Source organism: Rhododendron vialii, chromosome 10a, assembly GCF_030253575.1.
Source record: "Rhododendron vialii isolate Sample 1 chromosome 10a, ASM3025357v1".
Classification (NCBI taxonomy): Eukaryota; Viridiplantae; Streptophyta; class Magnoliopsida; order Ericales; family Ericaceae; genus Rhododendron; species Rhododendron vialii.
In genome coordinates this window covers 8,310,805-8,337,974 of record NC_080566.1, presented here as the reverse complement: position 1 = coordinate 8,337,974, position 27,170 = coordinate 8,310,805, and the positions used below count along the sequence as shown (strand labels likewise).

Here is a 27,170-nt window from a genome sequence, read left to right as displayed (position 1 = left end):
AAGTATCGAGTTGAAGCTCAAATCTAGACCTCGGAGAAGAAAGGTTGCCCAATCGAAAGAGGAATGATTTCACTTTTTCACCTCACGAGCAATCCTACCAAGTACCAACCCAAACACAATTCCGACAACGGATAAAAATAAAAAAAACACAATTCCAACACAATCGTAGACGGAACCGTTAATGCACATAGATACACGCACGCATCTAAATTACGGACATAATTATATCCGGAGGTGTGTTTTAGGAGAAATTTTTCAGTGCCGGGTGAGTACCACATCACTCGGTTGACGCGGCTGAGCCATCCAAAAGTGTATTGGACGACCCAAATTAAAACATTTTTTCTCCTCTCACCCCCACACTCTCTCTCCTCTTTCTCTCTCGAAATCCGAGCCGTCAAAAACCAAAATGGACGGTCAGGATGCACTGAGCGGGTACGGCTCGCCACTGAAAAATTTCTCGTGATTTAGAGATGCGTTCTTGGACTTTTTGTTCAAGAAAAAACTAGGGAAAAACGGTGTCCCCCACCCAAAAAGGGACACCATTATGCCTCCCAAAGGTTTAACATTATGCCAATGAGGTTAAATTCTACACAACCCCATCGTGTAGATGGGGCCGTGTAGATTGGTTGAGCGGCAAATGAATTTGTAGATGACACGTCACCTAATGACCAATTTCAACTTAAAACAACAGTTTTCTCCCGTTCATATCATCTTCGTCTTAGGACCTTTTAGAGTAGAAACTTAATTATGAGAGCTTTAAAGACAAAAATAAAGTATGATCCATCTGATAAAATAATCGGAAAAATAAGATTTTCGCACCGGTTCATCTTATTTTTTTGATTATTTTCGTCATTTTATTTTTGTCCCTCGGACTCTCATAATTAAGTTTCTGCTATACAGAGTCCCAAATAAATTGCAGAAAGTTAATTAAGAAAGCCCTAGCGACAAAAATATATTATGACATTTAGGATAAAATGATTAAAAAAATAAGATCTTCACACCGATTCAAATGGATTGAAAATTGGAACACTTAGAAACATTTTTCAATTCATACCTATAGTTTGGTTTTTTTGGTAAATCCTATAGTTCGGTTTTTAAATTAAAAATTATGGTAAAAAAAATAGGTGCTTTAATTTTTAATCCGTTTGAACCGGTGCGAAAATCTTACTTTTCTGATCATTTTATCCTAATGGGTCATAATTTATTTTTGTCTCTAAAACTCTCATAATTAAGTTTCTGCTCTACAGGGTCCTATAACGGAGAGTGTATAAACTAGGGGAAACTGTTGTTTTAAGTTGAAATTGGCCATTAGGTGACGTGTCATCTACAAATTCTTTTGCCGCACAAACCAATCTACACGGCGGTGGCATAATTAGGGATGGGCAAAAAATCCATCAAACCATAAATTCAATCCAAATCAATCCAAACTGAATGATTTGGTTTGGTTTTTTAGTAGTTTGGTTTGGTTCCGGTTTAAAAAAATTAGAAACCGCATTAAATGGTTTGGTTTGGTTTGGTTTTACATGTCATCTCCCGTAAGTGTACATTTATTACACAATGGAGGGAAATTAGGGTTCTTATCTACAGCTCCACCTGCTCTTCTATCCTAGCCAGTTTTGAAAGTCTCCAAGGTGTACAGCTCACCTTGATCATCTACAAAGTTTGACACATTATACCAGCGTCGCCACCAGTATAATATGTCAGAGTCACCAAAGATAACACCATGAGCTACGAGAGCTCAGTAGAATAATCTCATACCCGTTAACCCATAAATTACAAACAGTAGGTCATAGAATTAATATGTCAATCTAAAATTTCAAATAGCACATGCATACTTAATAATGACACATCCACATTCGTTATTCAACTAACGTTAGTGTCTGTGATATCTGTGTTTCTCCTACGTGACTCATTGTAGATCGTGTCTCATTTTCATTTACCAAATCAACATTTCGAAAAACGTTTTTACACACCCAATCTCGGTTCCGCCGCTCCGGATTTTTGAGTATGCTCACAATGGTTTCGTTGTTCCGGGTTCCCATTGGCGCACACACACACACAAAAACATTTGTGGTTTCAAAAATATTTTCCAAAATTGTTTTTACACACTCAATCTCGGTTCCACCGCTCCGGGTTCCCAAGTAGGCGAGTATCCTTACAATGGTTCCGCCATTCCGGGTTCTCATTAACACACAATTTGCATTGGCTCCTTTCCGCGGATAACCAAGCTACACACCCAACCTCGATTCCACTGTTCCGGGTTTCCATTGGCACACATACACCACACAATGGGTTACCACGTTCGGCCACATTACGGTTTTCAAAACATTTTTTTTTCATTAAAACACACATTTCATTAATAAAACCCTAAGTGTCATGTTTCTACTTTCTCGATTTCTGTGTCTCGTTTTTATGCATTGACTCCGTGGTAGGACTTTTATGTAAGTACACGTAAATCATTCATTATAATCTTAAAACTAAACTAGCAAGATCATCCAACTCTATATTACTTATCATGCTCATATTATCCCTAAGTTAACGCAATCATGCCCAAACATCTAGCACATAACTTAAAGTATAGTGTCACATGGACGGACACATTTGGAGTGGATATAACTTATGCTTTATCACACATCAAACAAGTAATTCAAGTAATTACATATACATGCTCATAATCATCCTTAAGATCAAAATACGAATACTTTCATTCACTTTTATGTTTCCAAAATCCGTTCTCTCTTCCTTTTTGGGAAATTCAAAACAACATAAGTTCTTCCGGAAAATAAAGTCGAGTTATTCATCATAATTATACGGAGTATTTCTTTTCAAGCCTTTAGTAAAACAATTTTCAAGTTCTCATGTATTTTAAACAATACAAACGATATACATATTTTTATTTATACTTAGAGGTAGAGGTAGAGGGTAAGAATATTCTACCGTTCTTCTTGGTGGTAGGGACGGCTACGGAAAAGTAAGTCGGTTATCGAACGGGTGGCCTCCTCCGGTAAGTTTACGGTAGCTTCGAAAGAGAAAGGATGGAACTTCCTTTTTCTCTTGAAACTAACTCTTGACTTAACTACTAAACTTTTTGGATCGAGGGGGTGATCGAGTGATAATTTAGTGGCGGCCTTGGATGAGTTTCTTGAAGAACTCAAGAAGAAACTCAAGAACACCAAAAACAAAGCAAGAACAAAAAACAAACACAAGATTTCTAAAGAGAGAAGTTGAAGGTTTGAAGGTATGAGTTCGAATCAAGAGTGGGGTGCTAATTATAGGAAAATTTGGGCTCCTTCTCTCCCTCTCTTGGCTGGCCTCTCTCTCTCTCTCTCTTTTTCTCTCTTTTTTTTGCTTCATTGTGTTGTCAAATCTTGGTTTTAATCATGCCATAGCCTTCCCTCACTTGTCATTTCTATTTTTAGGTGCAAGACTATGTGATCATGAAGGATCCTAAGGCTTAAAAGTAAATCCTAGGTAATTATACCCTAGGTTGCAAGTCTTACAAGTATAAAGATAATGATAGCTAGGCTAAGAAGTACTCTTCCCATATTTAGTCAATTCTAAGTCTAGGTTATAAGTAAGATTTAGGATGATTAAATGGTAGGTTTTCAAGTGCAACATAATGTCCAATGGATAAGACTTTTCCTAGAAAGTATATCTATGTATATATAGGCATGATTATGGTAGGCTATTTTATTTATATATATATATATATATATATATATATATATATATATATATACATACAGTTATACAGTCAGGATCAAGTCAGGAGGTGTGGACCGGAGCTCCGGTCCGCACCTCCCCATTTCTCACATTTTCCGATTGAATTTCGATGATTCGAGCCGCTCAATGTGATCAGAACATGAATTTAAGAGTACTTGTGTGAAATCAAAAAAAAAATGACCGAGAAGGGCTTGATCTGAGCTGTTTTTTTCTGAATGGTTCAGAAAAAAATAGCTCAGATCAAGCCCTTCCCGGTCTTTTTTTTTGCTGATTTCTCGCGGATACTCTTAAAATCACGTTCTGAACACATTGAGCGGCTTGGATCATCGAAATTCAATCGGAAAATGGGAGGTGCGGACCGTAAGGGTGTGGACTTGATCCAGACTATATATATATATATATATATATATATATATATATATATATATATATATATATATATATATATATATATATATATATATATATATATATATACCTAGAGAAAATCTAGGAAAGTAATCTTGAAGGGTAATTAGGTTCAAGGCTATTATTTTTAGGCTTGCATGCATGACAAGTCTAGGAATACTACTTATGGAAGCAAAAATAATTATTTCTTTAGATTGAAAAGGTTCAACTATGGTTTGGAAGAAATATCTCCTTAAAAGTGATCTTTCAATTGGAGAGAAAGAACAATGCACTTTCTAGGAAAGTGATTTATTTGATTAAGAAATCATAATGATGGGTTTGATTGTCATGAGTGGGGAAAATGACAAGTCAATGGAATGTGAAATGATTAAAGGGTTGGCTTTGGCTTTTGAAAATGACTTGACAATGCAAAAAGAATGAATAAGGCTTCAAAGTAGCATTTCTAGAAAGTTTTAGGGTTATATGTATATAGGCATGCCAAGGTTACTTGTAGAAATGAGAAAGGAAGTGATGATGGCTTATATTGAAGAGACTATTCAAAAAATATATATGATTAAAGGTTTTCAAAATGTGTGAAATAGCCTTTTAATGAGGAAGGTAGACTTTCTAGGAAAAACTAAAGTTTTAAAAAGTTTGGAATGTTCAAATGGTTAGGGAGGTTTTAACTATGTTTAGAATCCAATTGGCTTGGCTAACTAATTGGTTGAAATCAAATTATCATAGGAAAAGTAGGATTCCTAGTCAAGAAAATAAATTTATGAATTAATTCTAGACACAAATAAATATACAAGGGTATAAATATAAGTCATTTTGTCCTTAGGGAATGACTAGTTAATTTTATACGAAGAAAACTAATTAATTTATAAATTTAGAATTTAATTATGACGAATTATTAAAAATTAAAAAGGAATTTTTAAAAGTAATCCAAATAATTAAAAAGGATTTTTCAAATATTTAACGAATTTTTTATTAACCAAAAATCAGGGTCGTGTTACAGGTACCAGCCGGTATGTACCGTTTTTTACAGAATCCAGTATTCTATACCTCTAATTCCGTTCCGGCCCCGATCAGTACTGGCCAATACCGGACTATTTTTAAATTTTTTTTTTCTTCAAGTACCGGACAAATTAATACCGGAATTTTTTTTTTTGTTTTAAAAAGTGTATATTATACTATAAATTCTTTTAAGTAGGAAAATAACACTAATAACGATCAATCCGAAACGGTACCCAGTATCTTACCGGTACCGGTACGTATCGTACTAGTAAAAAAATTGATACTCTAACCAGTACAGTATTCGAAACCTTGTTCTCAATTGCGGGAGCAACAATATCACCACCGAATATTGCCAGAGAAGATGTAATCGAAGCGGCTTGTCCGCAGCGTTTAGTTAACACCACCCTGGATAATTCCCAATTTGAGTATTCCTCCGGTTACATGAACCTCACTTTCCTATACGATTGCCCTGCGCTCCGATTACGTTCAATTGATTCTGTTACCACTTATAATGTTACCGGGTATTCCGGTGTTTATATAGTACCCGGGACTGCAGGCGGGCTAGGGTGTGACACAAGTGTGACCGTTCCGGATAGTAACTTGGTCGGGTCGGTGAATTCAACAGCCTTGGAAGGAGCCATAGCGGGTGGGTTTGGAGTTCAATGGAAGGTGGATACTAGTGTGTGCAGTACCGGGTCTGGGGGACGGTGCGGGTACAGTTCTCTAAGTTATAAAACCACTTGCTATTGCCCCAACCTGCCTTACATGTCGGGTACCTGTTTCGCAACTGCCGGAGTTCCACCCGCAGCGGCGACACCACCACCACCACCACCGGGTACGTTACGTGCTCTTTTCTACTTCATTTCGGAGACGTCAACATGGTAAATTTTGGTGTTTGGCGTAGACCTATTAATTAATCTAGTACTTTCTCATGAACCGCCCAAATAATGTTTAATTTTGATGTTTGGCGTCAATTGCTGTACGTATCTTGCCTGCCCAACCAAGATCGAGTTTTGAGAAAAATAACGATATTTGTAGAAATATTTTGATCGAATATATCTGCTCGTATACGCCAACAGTCGAATATATCCGTTCGCTTCGTTTGCTTTTTCATTGGTGATTTTCATTTTTCAAGACCAAGTTTGTTGCTCAAAACATTCACTATGTCTGCACTTATGTGCTATAGCTCAATCAGGTTTTTTTTCCCAAAAATGGTAAGAGTTGTATTATAATAAAAAAAACAAATGAATACAGATATCGTTCTCTCAAATGGAGTAAATAACCAAACAAGAGGTCTAGCTACCCAAAATCACTCATCAAAGCCTCACAACTGGGGTTTTCTAATCGTCCATGACCGACATCCAAACAGATAGAGCAACACACAACCTCAACTACAGCAAAGACAACCAAAACAACACTAGAAACCCCACATCAGGGAGGGAAACCTCTCATTGAATGGAGAGAACTAAACCAACAAAACTCAAAACAAATAAAACCAAAAAGAGGCAGGAAAATAAATAAACCCGGCCGAGGTTGCTATCATCGAAAGCCGCCACACCGGATCCATCGGCTTATTCGCCGATTTTCACCAGATCAGCCCCAGCAGGACCGGACAAATAGACAAAGGAAGGAGGCAGAGGGGGGAAGATGGAGGCGAAGAGTGGAGGGGGAGGCGCAGGTGGAGCACGACGAGGCTGGGAGGTGAAGAAGAGGGAGGCCGGAGGAGGGGGAGGTGTAGGTGAGGACTGAGGAGTGGCAGCCACCCCCGAAGAAAACCCTAGAAGAAGAAAAGTTTAGAGAGAGAGGCTCTCAAGTTGAGAGAGAGAGCGAGAGAGAAAATAAACATTTATCCAGTAAAACTATGTAGCTCAATCAGTTAGCCTACCAAGCTAGAACCCATTCTGGACATGTGCACAAAATGCAGTGTGACAACACTATATTCATTCTAATAAGCGTTTGGCCTTCATACGGGATGAATTTTTGAACCAAAAAAACGTCGCGGGTACATAGAACTACTCTAATTCAATTTACGGGCAGCCAGCACCGAGTCTCTTCAATCAGCGCGTAGAAACCGAACGTCTCTTCTCGTATTTTGTTTGTGTTAGCTTCAACCGTTAAAATTTCTGAATCTTTCTCAGCTACCGGTACAATCTGCTCCGATACACCTCCAATTAATCAAGCCTAGGAATAAATTGTATAGCTGTTTTACATGTGACTCGATTTTATCTTGGTAACCAATTTGTTGCTATAGACTACATATTTGCCGTGCTCCTGAAGTTCTGAATCGTTGAATTGAAATTTTTTTTGACTGAGGCTGTTATGGTTGACTTGATGCTTGCCCATTCTTCAATTGTTTTTGTTAGCCGTTCAGAATCAAGGCATTCAAAGTATGCATGGCAACAAAAATCAGTCGGATTTTGTGCAAGAACTCCCACTTGGTTATAAAAATTAATATAGAGTAGTGCTACATACACAGATGTTCGTATTCATATCCGAACGTAGATATATGTCAAACCGTCTGATGCGATGCATGTGGTCCTCACACGATGCACATGCAACCTGCATGCATCGAACAAGTTCAAGTAGAACTGTGTTTGGTTTTGTGCCGTGGATGCAGTGGCAGAGGTAGGGATTAATATTAGATGGGAATTTTTTAAACACACTTCAACCAAAAAAATATGGAACGAGCAATGCTAAAAAAATAATATAAAAAGCTAACATATTTATTGAGAAATTAATAATTGCATAAATTATTAAGGTAATTAATTTTCACACTCTCCTTTTTTTTATAACCACACTTCCCCCTTTTTTATCCTCTTGTGATGTGAATTTATAAAATTAACCTTTTATTTGTATATTCTTTCATACTTGGAAAGACAATATTGTAAATTCACATCACAATAAGACAAAAAGGTAGTGGGGTTAACAAAAAGGAGAGTGTGAAAATCACTATCCATTATTAAAATAAACCAATTGGTTGAATTGTCTCAGCAGATTACTTCTAAGAACAATTCAATACTGATTTATAACTACTATGTCAATATAAGAAATCTTAATCCAATTAGAAAGACAATTTTTTTCTTCAAATTGTATCCCTAAACCTCCAAATTTGTATTGCGTTGTAGGTTTTATCAACCGAGACAAGAAAGTAGAGTACTACTGTCAAAATTGTAAATAATTGAAAAGGTATAATGCATATAGCCCAAGGTTTAACCACTTTTAAATTTGGTCATTATACATTAAAGGTTTTCAAATAGTAAATGGTAGTAGCTATTATTTGAATTAGACATCTCATTTCCCTTGTGTACTGAAATTTTTGTAATATTTGAAATAAAAAGTTTAAGAATAAAATGATGTAAAAAAATGAATAGAAATGATTAAATAAAGAATAATTTATGAATCCAATTTATAAGAAAAATATACAAAATCTGAAAGGAAGAAAAATGGAATTTAGTGGGGCGTCTGATCCCACTGGGCACTCACTGCCTCCGCTACTGAAATTTTGTAAAAAAATTTGAGAATAAAATGATATAAAAAAAAATGAATAGAAATGATTAAATAAAGATAATTTATTAATCCAATTTATAAGAAAAAATACATAATCTGAAGAAAAGAAAAAGGCAAAAGGAAACTTAGTGGGGCGCTTGGCTCCACTGGGCCCTCACTATCTCCGCCACTGCCTTAACGTACGTGTTAACCATAAATTTATGTGGAAAATGACCCAGTCAGATTATTCCTTCGGGACTTGAGATTTTTTTGAAAAATTTTAAACACTCACACCACTTTCTGGGGAGGAAACAGGCCAGCGTCTTGCGGCCACCCGAATTTCGAACTAGACTGCCAAAGCCAAGCCCCGCAAATCACAATCAGCTCCATACCATGCCGAGTCCTCTTGATCCATATCTCAACTCGCGCTCTCACCGTCACTAGAGCCGAATTCTGGAACAATCCGAGCCCAACCCACCTCCACGTGAACGCCACTATATGTAAGACTAATTTTTAATTTAGTCATTGTGGTGACCCACATATTTTATATGGCACATATTGATTATGAGTTTAATAGGATTCTCCATATCTTTAGTTTATCTTATTGGTCAAATAGAGAAGTTGTTTCCTAAATACGTTATACTTTGATGGGAAGTTAGTATCAATGTTTAATAAAGAAACCAGTCCTTTCTCAGCCTATAAAAAGAGCACGTGATATACTAAGAGGCTAGAAAGTAAGGCAAGAGAGAGAAACCTACTTTCCACCTAGGGCTTAATGCTCTAGCGATATTATGGTTGGTTCAATTAATCACTGGATCGCTCAAGTTCCGCATTATTGGATCCGAGTACGCCTTTCTTGTTTATTTAGTTTCCGCTTAATAGTTGTATTGTGATAATCATGGTAGTTCTAGATCCTGGCATAACGTACCAGGCGGTCCTACTCCGATGATTCTCAAAACATGACGATATACTACGGTTGCCAGGCGGTCCCCGACGTACCCATGCAAGTGCAACCAGTTTCCTCGCACTACTAACAGGGCCACCACCGCGAGTTACTATTTTGGAATAACTAGCGCTGGTGCGGTGCCCTACTTAGTTACGGCCATTTCAGGGTGCAGTGGCAGCGGCATTTTTCATGTTAACCAAGTGGTGGCTCAGGGTTTAACGAGCGCTCGACCTTCAATTAATATAACAGAGGTTCTTAACGGTGGGTTCGGGTTGCGGTGGGACGCGGATGATACAAATTGTAGCGGGTGCGTCCAGTCTGGCGGGGTGTGTGGGTCTGGTTCGGGCTATGATCAATTTGCTTGCTTGCGCTCGGATCAGGCGTATCCGGTTGCGTGTAACTCGACTCGAGGCGGATCCGGTATCTGTTCCAGTAATCCTATTCTTACTTGTTTAGTTTTGAAGGCATGTGCTGCTTAAAAGATAGGAGTAGAAGTCAGGGTTCAGTATGTTCTTTGCACAATTGGAAATCTGATGGAAAGTTGAGGGAGAGAGCACAATAAAGCATGGCTATTGTAGGGGATAGCATTCTGCCAGAGTGGATGTAGTGCCCGAGTAATTTTTTTTTTTCCATTTTTTGTAACTCAATCGGTATCTGGCTCAATAGATCAAATAATTTGGTAGATCGAATTATGTGCTCTAAGCCTTTCTCTTTAACTCGGAGCATCTCGCTGAAACACTCTAGCCCTTTTTTTCCTTTTCCTCCTTTCCTCTAGGATTTTCACCACCCTTAAGCAGCGACGGTGAGGGAGGGCTTTGCCCTTGGGTGTGATGGTTCTCTAATGAAAGAAGACGGTGGTGGTAGCGATCTAATGACAAATCAGATCAATTGGTTTGTTGACCTCACTGTTACGGTTGTTTGGGTTTTTAATCGTGAGTTTTATTTTGTGCAAATTGGTATCCCATTCTTTGGCTAGAAGAGGTAGTAGTAGTTTGGGTCTCTTACCGTCCTTTGTGACTTTCTAGTCTTTTGATTGAGTTTCTCAAAATAAGCCAAGTTAAACTTTAGGGAATTGATATTCGCGCTCCAAGATTTACTGCAGGCGCTCCACCTTTTTGTTTTTACACTGTGATGTTGCCAGCAACATCACAGTGTAAAAACAAAATATACACTGATGTTGCCAGCAACATCACAGTATAAAAACAAAAATGTGGAGCGCCTGCAGCAAATCTTGGAGCGCGAAAATCAGTTCCCAAACTTTATTGATATTAGCCACTTTGTTTTCGGGAAAAAAAAAAGTCCCTTTAGCCTCAAAAGTTGGTGTATGTGAGGCAAAATGACCTGCTTCAAAATCCATGTTTTTTTGTGCTAGAAGAGCTAAAAGCCCCTTTAGCCCATTTGGGAAACTCACCCTAAAATCGTATGCTACTTTTAGATGACTATCTTGTGTACATATGTTTTCTATCAATGAATCTATTGTTGACTTTTGGGTGGCTCCACCCTCCTGTTGCTAGCACACCAGAAGAGATTTTGTGTGCAAAGTCTGCACTTCTCCTGTTGCTAGCACACCAGAAGAGACTTTGTGTGCAAAGTCTGCACTTCCCTGTTCACCAGCACACCTCCGTTGATGATTGAAAGCAAGTGGCCTACAAGTGGTCATTTAGTCCTCATGCAGCCATGGAGTAATGGTTTTGTCTGGCATGGAAAATCTCAGGCGTGGGTCAGCATTATTGAAATTGATTCTCCCATGCTTGTGAACAGTGCACTGAATTGTACCTATAAATGAAGGCACTAGTTTTCTGTAAGAATTATCTCTCTTGAGTGAGAGACCATTGAAGGAAATTGTGAGGTCTGTTTGCAGTAGAAATGTAGGTCAGAGATGAGAGAGTGTGGTGAGGTGAGAGACCTCACTTGTAAAGCTTCCTTTGTTTGAATAATTGCTCCGGTTTACCCCGTGGACGTACCCGATTTTGGGGAACCACGTAAATCTTTGTCTCTGTGTTTGTGTGTGTGTTTGTGTTCTGGTTTGGTCCTTAGTTTCCGCAACAATTGGTATCAGAGCGCCGGGTTCGGGCTGCGGACATCACCGGAGGAGCACGGACAGCACGATCGGAAGAAAGCACGGAGCATGGCCTAAGCTGGGTTCTCGGTTGAGCCGTCTGAAAACTCAATCGGACCAGTAAGGGTTGTGCACCTCACTGAGACGAGTCTATAGGAGGTGACGGGGTCGAGTTTCGTCACCGGATGAAGGCTCGGGAGCCATTCGATCGCTGTGGGCGGAGTCGGCGACGGGCAGAGAGGCTGTTTTGAAAAGCCCGATATTGTGGTTGCTCGAATTGAAGGTTGGAGCACAGGGTCGGATGGGGCTTGAAGAGACGATCACAACGGTGGTCGGAACGTCGCCGGAGGTGGCCGGAGGAGCGAGCACGCGCCGGTCAAAGGTGGGGCGTGCGAAGCGCGTCAGATCTGCGCGCGCGCATGGATAGCGCACGCTGGCACGCGGAGAGCACACGCTGGCGTGTGGAGAGCGTGTGCCGGTCAACGCCACATGGGCGGTCAACGCTGACTAGGCGATGAGTCAGCGGCCCAGTCAGCAGCCACGTCAGCGACCACGTGGCGGTGCCACGTCAGCAGGAATGTCCCATTTTGGTGACACGTCAGAGGTCAACTGTCCACGTCAGCAGGTCAACGCTGACATGGCAGTCCAGTCAGCGGTACAGTGGCTGGTCAATGGTCAAACTGCCAGATTTGGTTTTTTGCGATTTCGGGGCCATTCGGACTCCGTTTTTCGCGTATGATTAGTCGATTTTGACTATCTCGACGTTCCAGACGCAACCGCGGGCTCCGTTTTCGGATTGGGGGCTCCTAGGCCGGTGCGAGCGCTTAGCGGAGCAGACTTGCAGAGATCAGAGGTTGATCGAGGCAAACATGCGCGGAGCTAGTGAGCAAGGATACACTCGGGTTGGTAGTGACACAGGCGCTCACTAGTGCATTGGTTTGCGGAGATGATTGACAGTGATCGGAAGCAGTCTGGTTCAATCGGATTTTGTGCTCTGTGATTGGGCACGGTGCGTTCGGGGTTCAGCCGCGGAAGATCTGGTCTTGCAAGGAGACACTCGGTCAGTTGGTAGATACACTTCCGGTGTGGGGGTGGTGAAACTTCTGATGGCTAGCAGTGACACAGGCGCTTGACTAGAGGAGCAGAACGGGATTGACGAACGCGGATTACAGCATCCAGGGGGTGATGCGGGCGCTCAAGCAGCAGAGGAGCGCGGATAGAAATGGACTTTGCTGCGGACATCTCGGGATTGAGATGTGGAGCATCCGGGTTTGGATGCGGAGCACTCGGTTGAGGGGGTGCAGTGTATCGGCGGTGTTGCCGATATGAGCCACGAATATCTAGCTGGGTTGTTTTAGCCTCCTCGTAGGTGATGTGTGAGATTATTTGGCGAGTGGAGCCTCTGGTGTGAGCAGGGGATAGCTGTGGTGCTAGAGTGGCGGATTGCAGTCGGACAACGCTGCGGATTCAACGATTACCCCACTCGGGTGTAGGGGGTGATTGTTGGGGTACACCCTTAGTGGGTGGGTGTGACCACAGGGGATCACTTCCCCTTGTTGTATGAAAAGTGCAGTGTGTGCACTGTGTGTGTGTGAGTAAAGCTGAAGGTGGAGCTGCCACCGTTATTGGGGAATTTGATTTTGAATCTACTGCAGATCTGTCCGCTGAAGTTATTGGGAGTGAGTTTGATGGTGGTTCAAGCTCAGTCCACCTGATTCAATGTTAAGCACCTTCGGGGTGCATGCGCCTCTGGGGCGCCTGGCTCAATCGAGGTTGAGCATTTGGCTTGATGTGGGTCAAGCATCTGAATTTGTATATGAATCTGTTGCCGGGACTTTTGAGTTGTCGCGCGACTTGTCCGAATCTGTTCTGAAGTTTACTCGAAGACTTCGAAAATCTGGCTCTTCTGTTGGTTTGTTCCGGTATTCTGAATTTGTTAAGAGCATCTATTATCTGCAGTCAGTCTGTTTGTTTGTCCGGTTTTGAGAGCAATGTTGTTTGCTTTTGTTGTTTGCTCTCTTGTCTCTCTTTGTTTGTTAGAGTTTGTAGAGAGTCTGTTTGTTCAAGTTTTTGGATTGTATTTGGAGGCAGCTTGATTGTGTCTTAGAGGGTTATCGCCAAGGTGGAGATTGTTGACTTTTGGGTGGCTCCACCCTCCTGTTGCTAGCACACCAGAAGAGATTTTGTGTGCAAAGTCTGCACTTCTCCTGTTGCTAGCACACCAGAAGAGACTTTGTGTGCAAAGTCTGCACTTCCCTGTTCACCAGCACACCTCCGTTGATGATTGAAAGCAAGTGGCCTACAAGTGGTCATTTAGTCCTCATGCAGCCATGGAGTAATGGTTTTGTCTGGCATGGAAAATCTCAGGCGTGGGTCAGCATTATTGAAATTGATTCTCCCATGCTTGTGAACAGTGCACTGAATTGTACCTATAAATGAAGGCACTAGTTTTCTGTAAGAATTATCTCTCTTGAGTGAGAGACCATTGAAGGAAATTGTGAGGTCTGTTTGCAGTAGAAATGTAGGTCAGAGATGAGAGAGTGTGGTGAGGTGAGAGACCTCACTTGTAAAGCTTCCTTTGTTTGAATAATTGCTCCGGTTTACCCCGTGGACGTACCCGATTTTGGGGAACCACGTAAATCTTTGTCTCTGTGTTTGTGTGTGTGTTTGTGTTCTGGTTTGGTCCTTAGTTTCCGCAACATCTATTACTATTTTAACCCCAAAGAAATCTCACTGTCCACTAGTGGGTACCATTTAGTGCTTGAATAACCTTTTGCACGCTTTTAGTAGTGTAGCCCGCCTGTGAGACTCCAGTACAAGGTTAGGGTTCCCGATCTTAGGTTGATCGAAAATGCTACAACAAACAACTCATAGAAATATATCAATGGAGTGTAGTGATCCTGTGTGTGTGTGTTGAGTGGTGATTTCCCTCCCACCTCCTTTCATTGCTTTACGCTTCCATTTTCCTCTTCTGATCTCTTCCTTCTTCTCAACCCTTTGGTCCCCTGCCAGTCAAACTCTCTCTTTCCAATCTTCTGCTCTTCTCCATGGTAGTGCGATGTTGAAGCTCTTTCCTTAGGTGGGAAATCTTCCACTCTCCCCATCATTTTTGCGCTTTAGAGGCCCAAATCTAGAGTTCTAGGTTTGGGACAGGTTCTTGCATGAGACCCTGGTCGGTTTGGTTCGGGCAACAATTTCTTGAACTCTCTAATGGCATCGATGAAAGCATTTGAAGGAAGATTCATCTACGACATTTCGGCGGGAGTAAGATTCAATGGCGATCCTCCATCTACCTACCTCTAGAGTGGAATTCTAGGTCCGATGCTGAGTGAACTTTAAGCATGAGTTTTATTTTCAGGCCAGTAGTGTCCTTTGCACTCGTGCACTTGTACTTTGTTTTATTCGATATATGATATGTTTAAAGTTGTTAAAAAAAAAAAAAACAGAGTGTTTGGGATTTTGAAAAAAGAAGCGACATCCCCTTGGTATATAGCAGATATTGCCGGCTCCCTTGCTCCCATGAAAATAAGTGCCTCACATTACATGCCGACATTCAAGACCCCCAATTGGAGATCCTCGTTTTTGTTAGAGAGAATCATCGTGAGAGAGTTTGTTCAGTCTTACCAGTTACCACGGACCGAGGATGCTGCCGAGCCCCTTACCGAACAGGTGCAAAGCGACCGAATAGCCTTATATTCTTCATAAATTTTCTACCTGGGATACAGCTAGTTTTGGATTGGTTCAATGGGCTCAACGCAAATGCAGTAAGACCGAATAGCCCTATATTCTTCTTAGATTTTCTCCTCGTGATACAGCTAGTTCCGGGTTGGTTCAACGGGCTCAATGTTTGTTCATTCTTGAGAAAATGACTGGCCGATTCTTCTAGGCCCTGCCCCAAATTGGTCACTTTCTTGGCCCATTTCCCACTATGAGACTAGGATTTGGTAAACTTTACCCACAAAGTCAACCTGATTTCGTGTAGGAACTGACACATGTTTTGAGTCTCGAAACCTTTTTCAACAAAACTTTTCGCGTAGTAAGTCTCTCCCCTACTCTGTTTTGCAACTTTGAGTCATATGCCCTGTTATTTTTTGGAGAAAGAATATAATGGCACTCCACTTTATTGGTTGGTTTTTCAAGCATTCTTGCTCCACAAATCCCTTCAAAAATTTGTTCCATAAATTCCCCCTTTCACATTGTGGGTCTCAATCAAGCCTTACCTTTCTCTCATGCTGGGTCCATGTAGAGTTTGTTCTTGTACAATGACTTCAAGGGTATTTTCTATGATTTTCCGAACCCTGACACTAAAATATTACTCAACCGATACGAGGAAACACACCTTTTAGCAGATTGTTGGTCTCTCCAATCTGGTACGCGCTTTCTGAATTTTTAATTACAATACTAAACTTATGGGGGAAATTGCTGTGCAATTGTGCTACGTTTCCTTGAAAAAATACAAATCATGTGAGAATTCATGCAAAAATACTAAACTTGTAGGAAAAATTAATGCCAGATGTGTAAAATTCCTCTCTAATAAGTTGGAAAAATATACAAACCATGCGGGAATTTATGCGAAAACTTAAAATGTGTGTGTGTGTGTGTGTGTGTGTGAGAGAGAGAGAGAGAGAGAGAGAGAGAGCTGATGGTCTTGAAAAGATAAAATTTCAAAAAAAATTGGGGGTTTTCAAAATAATTCAAAAATCCAACCCATCTCTAAACCTCCAAAATAGAAAATAGATGTGATATATTGGAGGAAAATTTTGTAATTTATTTACACTTTATGAGAGAATATAAGAGCAACCCATCTAACTTTTTAGATTAGGGTCTCCATATTTGGAGAACCAAAGACAATTTGGAGACCCAAATATCTAAAAAGTAGGAGGGATTCCTCCTAAATTCTTTCATAAAGTGCAAAAAAGTGAGAATAAATTACAAAATCTCCCTCCAATATGTCACATGCATTCTCTATTTTAGACTTTCAGACATGGATTGGAGATGCTCTAAGGCAAACGGCTAAACCACCCAGCTACTGAGTGAATATAGTGTATAATTCGTAAACAACAGTTCAATGGCACAATCGTCACGCCTAACTTCATGGCATGTGACAGTTTCAGGAGCTACTCAGTCAGTAACCTACTTCTCATAGCGCCTGGATTTTTTTTTTCGAATGCTGGTCTCCAGAACCAGAAGCAATATATTTTTCAGCATCAATGTTCTCCATAGATTTCTGCTTTCCAAACTCTTTAGCCTTTTTCTGCAACAAAAATGTATAAGCATTAACAAAATACAATGTACGTGCAATGCAAGTCTATTAAATGGACTCTTCTCCGCAGCACAAGATCTTTTTCTGGAGAAGTTAAAAGTCTCTGGATCTTGTTACCTTTAAAGACATGGCCATGGCGGCCACATCGTTCTTTTCAGCATTTGATGTACCGATATCCTGCCTTATGGGTTCCTGTGGTTGCACAATCGTGACTGGGTTAAAAAAGCGAACTTGATTGATACTGAAAGTAATATGCAGAGGACAAAACTCCAGAAACAAACCTTTGGAGGAACAAAAGCTGCTTCTCTCTTTCTTTTGTTTTCAGCTGTTTTTTCTGTTTGTTTCTCCTGCTTTTCCTGCCACTTCTTTTCTGACTTCTGTTGGTCACTTGAGAAGTATTCACCACTTTCCAGTTGCACATCAATCTGAGAAGATTATAGAACTTTTAAGGATCAAATAACATCATGCACAGATGTTTGATCTTCGAATTACCCAAACCGCCAGATGGAGACTGAGAAACAAGGTATCATTTCAGCAATGTAATTCACAAAATTGTTCTCCTTAAGAACCGAAGTGGAGAAAAACAAATTGCAGATTGCATAACACAAAGCAATTATAAGAAAGGTCCCACAAGAGGGTCAGCCGAGAGAAAGGTACCAAATTTGCTAACTGGGGAACAGCTTCTTAGGCGTTGCCTTCAAAAAAAAGTCAAGACCCTAAGTGCAAGTTGTAAGTTGTAACTCCTAGACTACGTCAAAGTTCAAACAACTCCACGTCGCGGAGGTTACTACAACACTATCTACATAGTGAAAATGTCTATTACCGAGAGGGTATATCAAATACAACAGCTGTAGCAGAGAATGAAAGAATGGAACAAAAATATTATGAGTTGAAGGTTTTTTTTTTTTGGATCCGCAAGTAAGATTGTTTGATAACCCAATTTAACACTTAATACTGAATGTGTAAAGTGAAAAGTGAAAAGTAATTAAGTTGGTTTGATAACGAAAATTCATCAAACTTTATATTTTTTAAGTGCCTCTTGAAATGTAAGGTTAAAAAGTTACAAAAATTAAGTAGGCTAGTACCTACTTAATTCTGACCGAATTTGTCAGCACTTGTGTACCACCCTTCCTCCACAACCACCGCCACCATAATAGTTACCACTGCCACCATCACCACCACCATGCACCCCCAATCACCACTAATCCATTATCACCGCCGCTGCCACTAGCCACTACCACCACTGCAGCCATGACCACCACCACTCCACTATTGCCATCGGCCCATCCCTACCACCAACACTCCACGATCGCTACAATTACTACTACCACCACCGCTCCAAAGGTGTCACCACTATTTCTCTGTATCTCCATCATGTTATGCTGCTACATTCACCCTACTTCTTCACCACCAGAACTATCCTCCACTCACCACCGTCATCACTTGCACTACCATCCACCACCACCACCTCTCCACCCCCACAAACACTGTCCCCACTCGCCATTCTTCCACCACAACACTTTTTTTTTTTTTTTTGATAAGTAAATATTTATATTAAAAAAGGCATTAAGGAAATGCCACCTGAAAACAAAAAAAGGCCATCAAGACAAAAAGGCCCTATACACCACCAGTCGAAAAGAACAACTCAAACCACTCAAGAAAATGATCAAGGGAGGGATTACAATCTCCCTTGTCCCAACTATACAAGCTACTAACCACTAAACTTTTAATTTTAAATAAAGGCTTCTCGACCCCTTCAAAACATCTCGAATTCCTCTCACGCCAAATAGTCCACATCAAACAAAGAGGAATCATAGCCCATACGCGCTTTCTCCGCTTGCCCACTCTAGCACCCCTCCAAGCTATTAAAAGCTCCATAACATTTCTCGACATAACCCATCGTAACCCAAACCAAGATAACACCGTGGACCAAAGTTCCCATGCCACTGAACAATGGATGAGGAGATGATTCACCGATTCTGCATCCCTTTTACACATACAGCACCAATTAACAATGATTCTCCGTCTACGAATCAGATTATCGATTGTAAGAATTTTGCCTTGAGCCGCGCACCAAACAAAAAAAGCCACTTTCAAAGGCACTTTTGTTTTCCAAATCGCTTGCCACGGAAAGGTTGAGTAACCACTCCCCCGTAATGATTGATAATAAGATTTCACCTCAAAAAGACCCGATTTGGTAAGTTTCCATCGCATCTCATCCTCTCCTACTCCTATTCCTTGCAAACCGTACAACACTTTTGTTATAACCATCACCACTCTTCCTCTGCTACTACCACCACCGCCACACCACTGCCACAACCACAAACACATGACATCCATTATTTCAACTAAAAGAGAACAATCACAAATAATATGACCAACAATCATTTCTCTTTATATCGGTTGTTTTAATTCAGCCATTGATATTTTTATCAACCACCTATTGAACTTAAAATGTTCAGTTTTCTGCTTTCAGTTTTATCAAACAAGCATTTAACTCTCTGCAAATTGAAAAGTGGCCTTCTCGTGAATGTCTCACCCATAAAAAGACGGAAGGATAGAAAATTGCCTTACAAATTGTTACTAGAAAATGAGGAAACTAATGTCTGCGGCCATAGCTCTAGAACTCCTTGACTGCATACAACCTAACAAACAGATGAATAACCCATATCTGGTCATTTCTAATTCTTGTGTTCTGGACATTCTTACTAGGTCTTGAAACTGAACTGTAACTAAACAAGTCAATACTTGCGTGATTTGCAATATCGTTCTTAGTGCAATCTAACAAACACAGTCAACAAAATTTAGAAATGACCCAAGAAAGGGTGGCAAGGAAATAAATTTAATATTTAGATCTATCCAGCAAACAGTGCAACTTACCTTGCTAGGTTGTTGTGGAGGAGGGAAAGGTGTATAAGGTTTCTTCTCTTTACTCTTAACTTTCTTTTGCTTAACATTTTTCCTGAAAATGATATTAAGTGATGGAAAATGTAAGATCCGATGAACTAAAAGATGCGCCTTGCATAATATTTGCATTTAAATAGGACAAAACAGAATATATCATACTTTTTGAACTTCGGAAGAAACCTGTCCCAGTTCTCACAGTTCAGAAGAGCAAACAAGAATTGAATAAGAGTAAAACAGCAGCAAATTCACCTTGATGTGGTATACTGGATGCATTTTATTCAGCATGCAGTCCTCCACTATCCTCCTAGCTTGTTTTAAACCTCTGAATGAACCCATAGCAGCAACTGTGCTTCCCTACTCAATTACAAGTGGAATGAATTCACCATTTGACAAACATATTGGTGATGATTAAAGATGAAATTCAGCCACGAAAAAACATGTACTATTTCTTTTTTCTTTGAAAGTGAAAAAAAAAATGTACTATGAAACTGCAGTTATGGTTATTCAACTCAAGGGGGTTGAGCAATCATAGAAATATACCTGGACAAGAATATAACAACCTGTCAAAATCTCCAGCGCCTGCATACCAGAAAATTGTGAGCTGTCCCGCAAAGAGAGAAATCTCACACATTGCAAAGTATTTCATGGCATGGGTATTAACAACATAAATAAGACACCATATTGTGGCCATTTTTCTCCATCAGGAGAAAGGAAAATAGGAAGGGATTCAGAAGGGTAATCCAATCCAGTGAGTGGAGAATCTGACTTCACACACCTTCAGAGTGGATGAGTTGGGTCCCACAAGATGTTGCCGTCGTTTGACAAATCGTTCCTGCAAAAGATGATAATAATTCTCAACACCTTTCTGAATCTCAAAACAATAACCAGATCTACTTTGATATCAGGTCACGCATAATATTCCAGCATTAGAAACATTCACCAAGTTCCATCCAGTTCCACAATGCCTGTGCATGCTTTTTGCCATTTTTTGTCCTCTTAACCATGTTTGTCATTATACAACAAAGATGAAACGGCTCAAAAACATTTTATAACCATCAAAAGCTTTCTCAAGACTTTGAAATTATATCTAACCCCTGCTAAAAGTTGCAGCTCTGCTAAGACCATATGGTTGGCAACTTGGCAACGAAAACTGAAAACTCAAAATAACCCCGTCATTTTAGTAATGTCATATGATGATTCAAAAAAAAAAATATCACGCTTTACTACATGCCATTATTCGAACTCTAAAGGACGCACCTTATTGCGGACTAAGTTGCCAATCTTGCTGATGTCGCACTGCATTTCATCATTCAGTATCTTGATCGCCTACAACAACAAAAAGTGGTTTGAGCACAAAAGCAAATGGAACAAAATCATTTCCCAATGGAACAAAACATCTACATATGTAAGGGAAAAAGGTTAAAACAGATACGGTGTTCCAACTATAGTGAGATACAATGGTCAGTCGTTCAAGAAACCAAAAGGACAAAGGAACAAACAATAAAGAAACCCATCACTTAAGCTGTATATATCCTTTAATCATCAGATGTTAAGAAGAAAAGGAGATTTTTGAATTGGCATTACCCCGGAAAAAAGTTATCACAAAACTAAACCTAGGAAAAAGTGCCAGCGAAATACCTGAGGTGCGGGAACACTTCTTGACAAAAGTTTAATGAGATCCCTAGCTTTCACGATAATATAGGGATCCCTTGTCTTTCTAGTGGTTGAGACAGTCATAGATCCCTCAACCTGAGCACCGATAAAGCAAAAACTTAATCAAATTGACTAGAAAAGATGCAACAAAACATTCGATGAAAAGTCAATAAGGTAAACCTCCATACTTAATGTTAGACAACAAACTTCATTTTAAAAACTGACAAACCCCTAACGCTTGCCCCAACTACTTTTGAAGGCAAGATTCTTCTTCTCCATATACAAATCCATCAGGAATAAATACCCATTTGTTAAGACTTCATGACAGTTTCAGCAATAAAGCTTTCCAGGTTATTTTCATGTTTGAACCAGCCAGCCAAATAAATAAAAAATAAAAAAACCAGCCAGCAAAATAGCTAATCTTATTACAAAGTTAATAGGTGTAAATCATACCCAATGATCATATTACCTAAAATTTTGATGCATTAGCCAAAAGAATGAGTCCATATATGAACCATCACAGTGATTTAAAAAGCACGCGCTTCAGCGCGAGGCGCAGCGCAGCGCAAGGATTGCGCTTCGGAACTATGGGCTAAAGCGCAGAACACAAAGGCGCAAGAAAGGCGCTGAGGCGCGCGCTATAGCGCAAGGCGCCAAAGCGCTAAGGCGCGCGCGCTTTTTGTTGTGAGGTAAAAATCAGTCTTACGTTCGCGATGCACTGAATAATTTCTTCCTTTAAATCAATGGGAGCCCTATTCGATTGACAAACCAGATCGAGCAACAGCCTCTTCGACGATTCAGAGTCTCGGACGATCGGACCCAGCTTCTTCTTCTCTGGTCTCCCTCTCCCTCTCCCTCTCTGATTGTTGACTCCAAGTAACAACTTCTTCTTCCTCCTCCTCCTCCTCTTCCTCCTCCTCTCACCATTTCACGTTTGCTTCCTCCTCCTTCTCCTCCTCTCACCTTCTTCTTCTTCTTCATTTTCTTTCTATTTTCACCGATTGTCCAGGACCCCCCCTTTTTTTTTTCTTTTTTTTCCAGTCACAACCCCCCTTTTCTTTTTTTTTCTTTTTTTCCAGTAGTAGGACCCCCCTTTGCTTTTTTTTTCTTTTTTTTTCACTTGTTTTTTTTTTTTGTTTCCAACTCTATTTAAAGTATTTGTTCAGTTTGTTGTATTTATTTGTACTTGTTATTTGTAGATGACATCTAAAAATTCTAGTAATGCCTATGCATGCCTCTAGATTTTATTGTCTTTAATCCTTTTGTTATGTCTCTAAGGCTAAACATTATTATGTTAGCTTTTCATGGATGATATGTTATGTTTAGTGTTTGGTACTTTCGTTAACCATTGACATGTTATGTTTTATGACATTTGAAAGTTTTACAAGTGTTTATTTGTGTTGAAAACTTGTTCTAATAAAATTTGCCTTGCGTAGAATTTTTTTTTTTTTTTTTTGCACTTCGCGTCAATAAAGCGCGCCCCGCGCCTTGCGCTTTGCGCTAAAGCCCCAAGGGATCGTTGCGCCTCGGTGCGCCTTTCGCCATTTAAAACACTGAACCATCAGGAACCCATCTCCAAATTTAGTAGTATTCTTAGTGTATAAAGTATATAAAGCTCAGTTGACAAAGGTTGATTGGGTGAAAGTACGTATCTCATTTTATTGTAACGATGGGAAGTTTTTCAGTTGGCGGAGGTTGATTGGGTGATTTGTCATCCTCTCTATTGACATTAAAGGCCTTGGATCCCATAAAAAGGTTCAGACTCTTGGGATGACAGGGACATGAGCAGTTTCTTGCGTTCTTTGGCATGAACAGAATCAAGTACTTTTTCGGACAGAAGTGCTCAACTAACGTGGAACAAAATTTGTAATTTAGTATCCTTGAGGGTTTCGGTATCTCCTTGTTTCAAAGGTTGGGTTTGATAACCTGCCCCAACCACTTGAAGCAGCCATCTCCAAATTCATGCATACATGTAGGTTATCAAGTCCACCATTTGTCAACTCGTTCTTTTTCACTTTTTAGAAGTCAAAATGATCATCTATTTCAAGAATCTCCACTAGCATATACACGAACGGAAACATATATGAGCACCTACCAAATTGAGTTCACCCGAAATTCCATACTCTTTCAGAGCACTTTTCACAATAGGCCAAGCTTCTTGCAAGTATTTTTCTGCATAGAACAAGGAAAAGGCTCTCACTTATTAATTTTAAAATAAGTCTTATACTTTCACGTGAATGCTTACATAGACACATACATCCGTACAACTTCACATTGCTATTTAAGCCCACAAAATCCAAGTGATAGATCTTGTAAATGCCCACAATTGCATTACAAGAGGATTTGTAATATAAAATATCATACACAACAATACCAATCCTCTAATTGAACCAGAAAGGAGCATTTTATGGAGATTCTAAACTTTTCCTCTACCCTTCTGACAGTCTCCCTGTCAAATACTCTCTACATTCCTAATTGTTAGTCTCTTCTAGGAATTCTGACTCTTTGAGGGGACATGTAATGAGTACACTTTGAATAAAATCTCAATGGTTTTTTTTTTTTTTTTGTGTAAGCGAAATCTCAATGGGTTACTTCATTTATTGGCCCTTATTCTAACTCATTCGAATTACAATTACAGATATTATGAGGATAGTTTTGGAAAATAACTAATTTTATATTATCGGCTTTCTAAGATGGACAAACACTTGGAAACATCCCAAAATGGTATAGTGGACCAAGCATTAGGAACGGGTGTGGCATTGCAAACTAAAACGGGAACTGATGGTCACGTTACACAAAGCTTTACCAAGAAAGATACACGAGTCTGAGAATGAGTGATAAAAATTACAAAAGCGAAAATCAAATCAAAACAGCTATAGCTTTCTACCCCCTCTAGGGGTAGATACACATACACTAGATTGTGAACAATTTGATTTGCCACTGTATCCAACCTAGATTACAATGGGGGTGATTATAAACTAAGAGTTTCAAGCAACTATTTCAAATTCATTCGATCCTATTTTCATCAAATTTCCCAGCAACATGTCTAAATATGTAATCAAATGGAAGTAGCTCTGAAACCAGTGACTAATCAACCCTCTTTCCCCTTTTCAGTTGTAAGAAGAAATAACTTAGCCTCACCAAAATCGAGAGCCCAATAACGACTATCAGACTATCAGTATGCTCATTCAGTTGGCAGCATGTGGAACAAAAAAAAAAACCCATAATATTTGTTTGTGTAACTCACACTGTGATCTGACTCGGCCACCATAATTTATAGATAGTCAATCAGCCCCCTATGCTCCAAAAGAAATCACGTAAATAGAACCATATTTCATTTCATACACAACATCCACACCAATTTTTGAATGTGTCACCATGGTTTGACAGGAAACTTGAAGGAAATTTTTTAACTACTGCGAGCCTATTTACAGTTCATAACTTCATTATAACAAACATTTGCAGGCCCCTAGTTTTCAGAAGAAAATTCAATTAAGTGTAGGCATATCACCAACATTCCCATATTGCCATCACTGGATTGATGCAAATCAACCCGGAAAAGGTAAGTGTTGAATCAGGGACTGTTTGGATTGGATTTGAACATCAAATGAATTTGGCAATATTATTCACTTTGAAATTTGAATAGCTCAGATTCTTATTCCATAGCTTAATCAAGAATTCCACTTCAGCGTGGGAACTTGATATAATGAATTAGAAATAACAATGAGTGATAACACCCCAACAAAGGACGCACTCCTGTTTCCTACCTCTAATCTTTTCTTAGGTAATGCAAGGGTTCATTAACCAAAAATCACAAAATTTACAACGAGCTCGATACACATGCCCATGGGGCAGCAGCCAGCAAGAGACTAGATTTTCTACCTCTAATCCTCGCAACTCACAAGTGAGTTGCAAACGAGCCGAGCTATGCTTTTAAGTGTTCGAGCTCGGCTCCTTCAAAACTAGCCTAGCTCAAACTGGAGTCGAGCCTAAATAATCGAGCTCTGCTCATTTGTTATTGAGATGTTCTAACTCAGTTCGTTTACTAAAGAGCCCCTATATATGAGCCAAGCCTCCATAAACAAGCCGAACTTTTATTAACGAGTAACTCGAGCTAGGCTCATTTACTAAATGAGCTTAAAACTTGAGCTTGAGCTTGACTCATCTACTAACAAGCCGAGTCGAGCCAAGCCCATAACGAGCTGAATCTAGTAACTCAAGCTCAGCTCTTTTAGTAAATGAGTTTAAATATTGAGCTTGACTTATCTACTAACGAGCCAAATCGAGCCAAGCCCATAACGAGCTGAGTTAGAAGTAACTCAAGCTCGGCTCATTTACCAAACAAGCTTAAAACTTGAGCTCGAGCTTGACTCGTTTACTAGCAAGCCGAGCCGAGCCGAGCCCATAACAACCCGAGTCTCGAGTTGCTCGTGAACAGCTCGGTGAATCGTTTGAAGCCTTACAAGCTACCTATGAGACTACAGATTAACCTTCATATCTTTGTTTTCAGTAACCTAAATGAAAAAAAAAAAACCCATCATTGGAAATCCAAATATCCCCAACGGGGCCTGCCTATGATTTTTTTAAGGAAGGAGATATGGGGTGGGGTTTTAGTTTACCTCTGTACTGAGGGAAGAGGGTAGAGAAAGAGCTGACTTCAAGCATGCCGCTTTCGTTCCAAGAAGGGTCGAACTTGTCGATTTTCCAGTGGTCGATATTGGGGTCGTCGTCCCATGGCTTCGGCTTGTCATGCTTTCCCTTGTGCTTTTTTGTCGTCCTCAACTGTGCCTCTTCTGCCTCGTCGCTGTTGAATCCGTTCTCATCCGAATTCCCCATCTGCATTAGGAACCAAACAAAAACCCCAACTTCACTTCAATCACTCTTTTCCGAAAGCTAATTGATTGCTTGTACCAAATAAATGTGTAGGGAGAAAAAAAATGTCACTAATGAGAATGTGCGTAGGTGTAATAGCTATAACAGAAGTTCTGAGTGACAGAGAGAGGGAGAGAGATTGACCTCTCCTGTGTAGCAAGTCGGCGGCCGCCAGCACCGTCGCCGTATATGAATTCACACACACATAGGCACACAAACTCATGTGCACGTAAAGAGCGAGAAGAGAGGAGGCTTACGAGTGCTAGAGAAGGAGAAGGCGGCGGCGGGGAGAGAGAGCTCTCCGTGTTCGTTACACTGTGAGAGAGAGCGAGAGAGAGAGAGAGAGGATTGGAGGGAGAGAGAATATGAGGTCGCAAAACCCTAGTGTATATGGCTGGCTGGGGTGGGGGTAGTCGCTCCTCCTGCGCGAGCCTTCCAAGAGGGATTCTCAGCAGTTTGGGAACAAGCTGCCCGATGTGCGGTTGGGTATTTTCGGGCCTGCCAGAGCATCTCCGGCCTTCACCCATATTTTTCTTCAAATTTGAGTCAATTTTTGAGTAAAAATTTATTTTGGATAGACACATCTCCAACCATCAAACCCAAATTTTACAATCTCCCTCTTTCTCTCTCTCTCTAACTAGCCGTTGGAGAAATGGGTCAAGGCAAAAGTTGTCTCAGATTTGGGCAAAAAAATGGGTAAAACCCAAAATGAGGAAGGGTTTGGGTCAAAGATTGGAGAGAGATTTTTGTGGTTTTTGCCCCATTTTTAAATTTGAGTCTTAAAATGAGTCAAGGCTGGAGATGCTCTTATTGATCCAATTCAATGATCAGAAATCGTGCAATTCAATGATCCGAAC

The 27,170-nt window shown here is 40.2% G+C and overlaps 1 pseudogene; it reads right to left on the bottom strand.

Moving 5' to 3' along the window:
* Nucleotides 1-11,369: 11,369 nt before the first annotated feature.
* Nucleotides 11,370-26,806, bottom strand: LOC131303645 (KRR1 small subunit processome component homolog; annotated as a pseudogene).
* Between the last annotated feature and the right edge of the window lie 364 nt (nucleotides 26,807-27,170).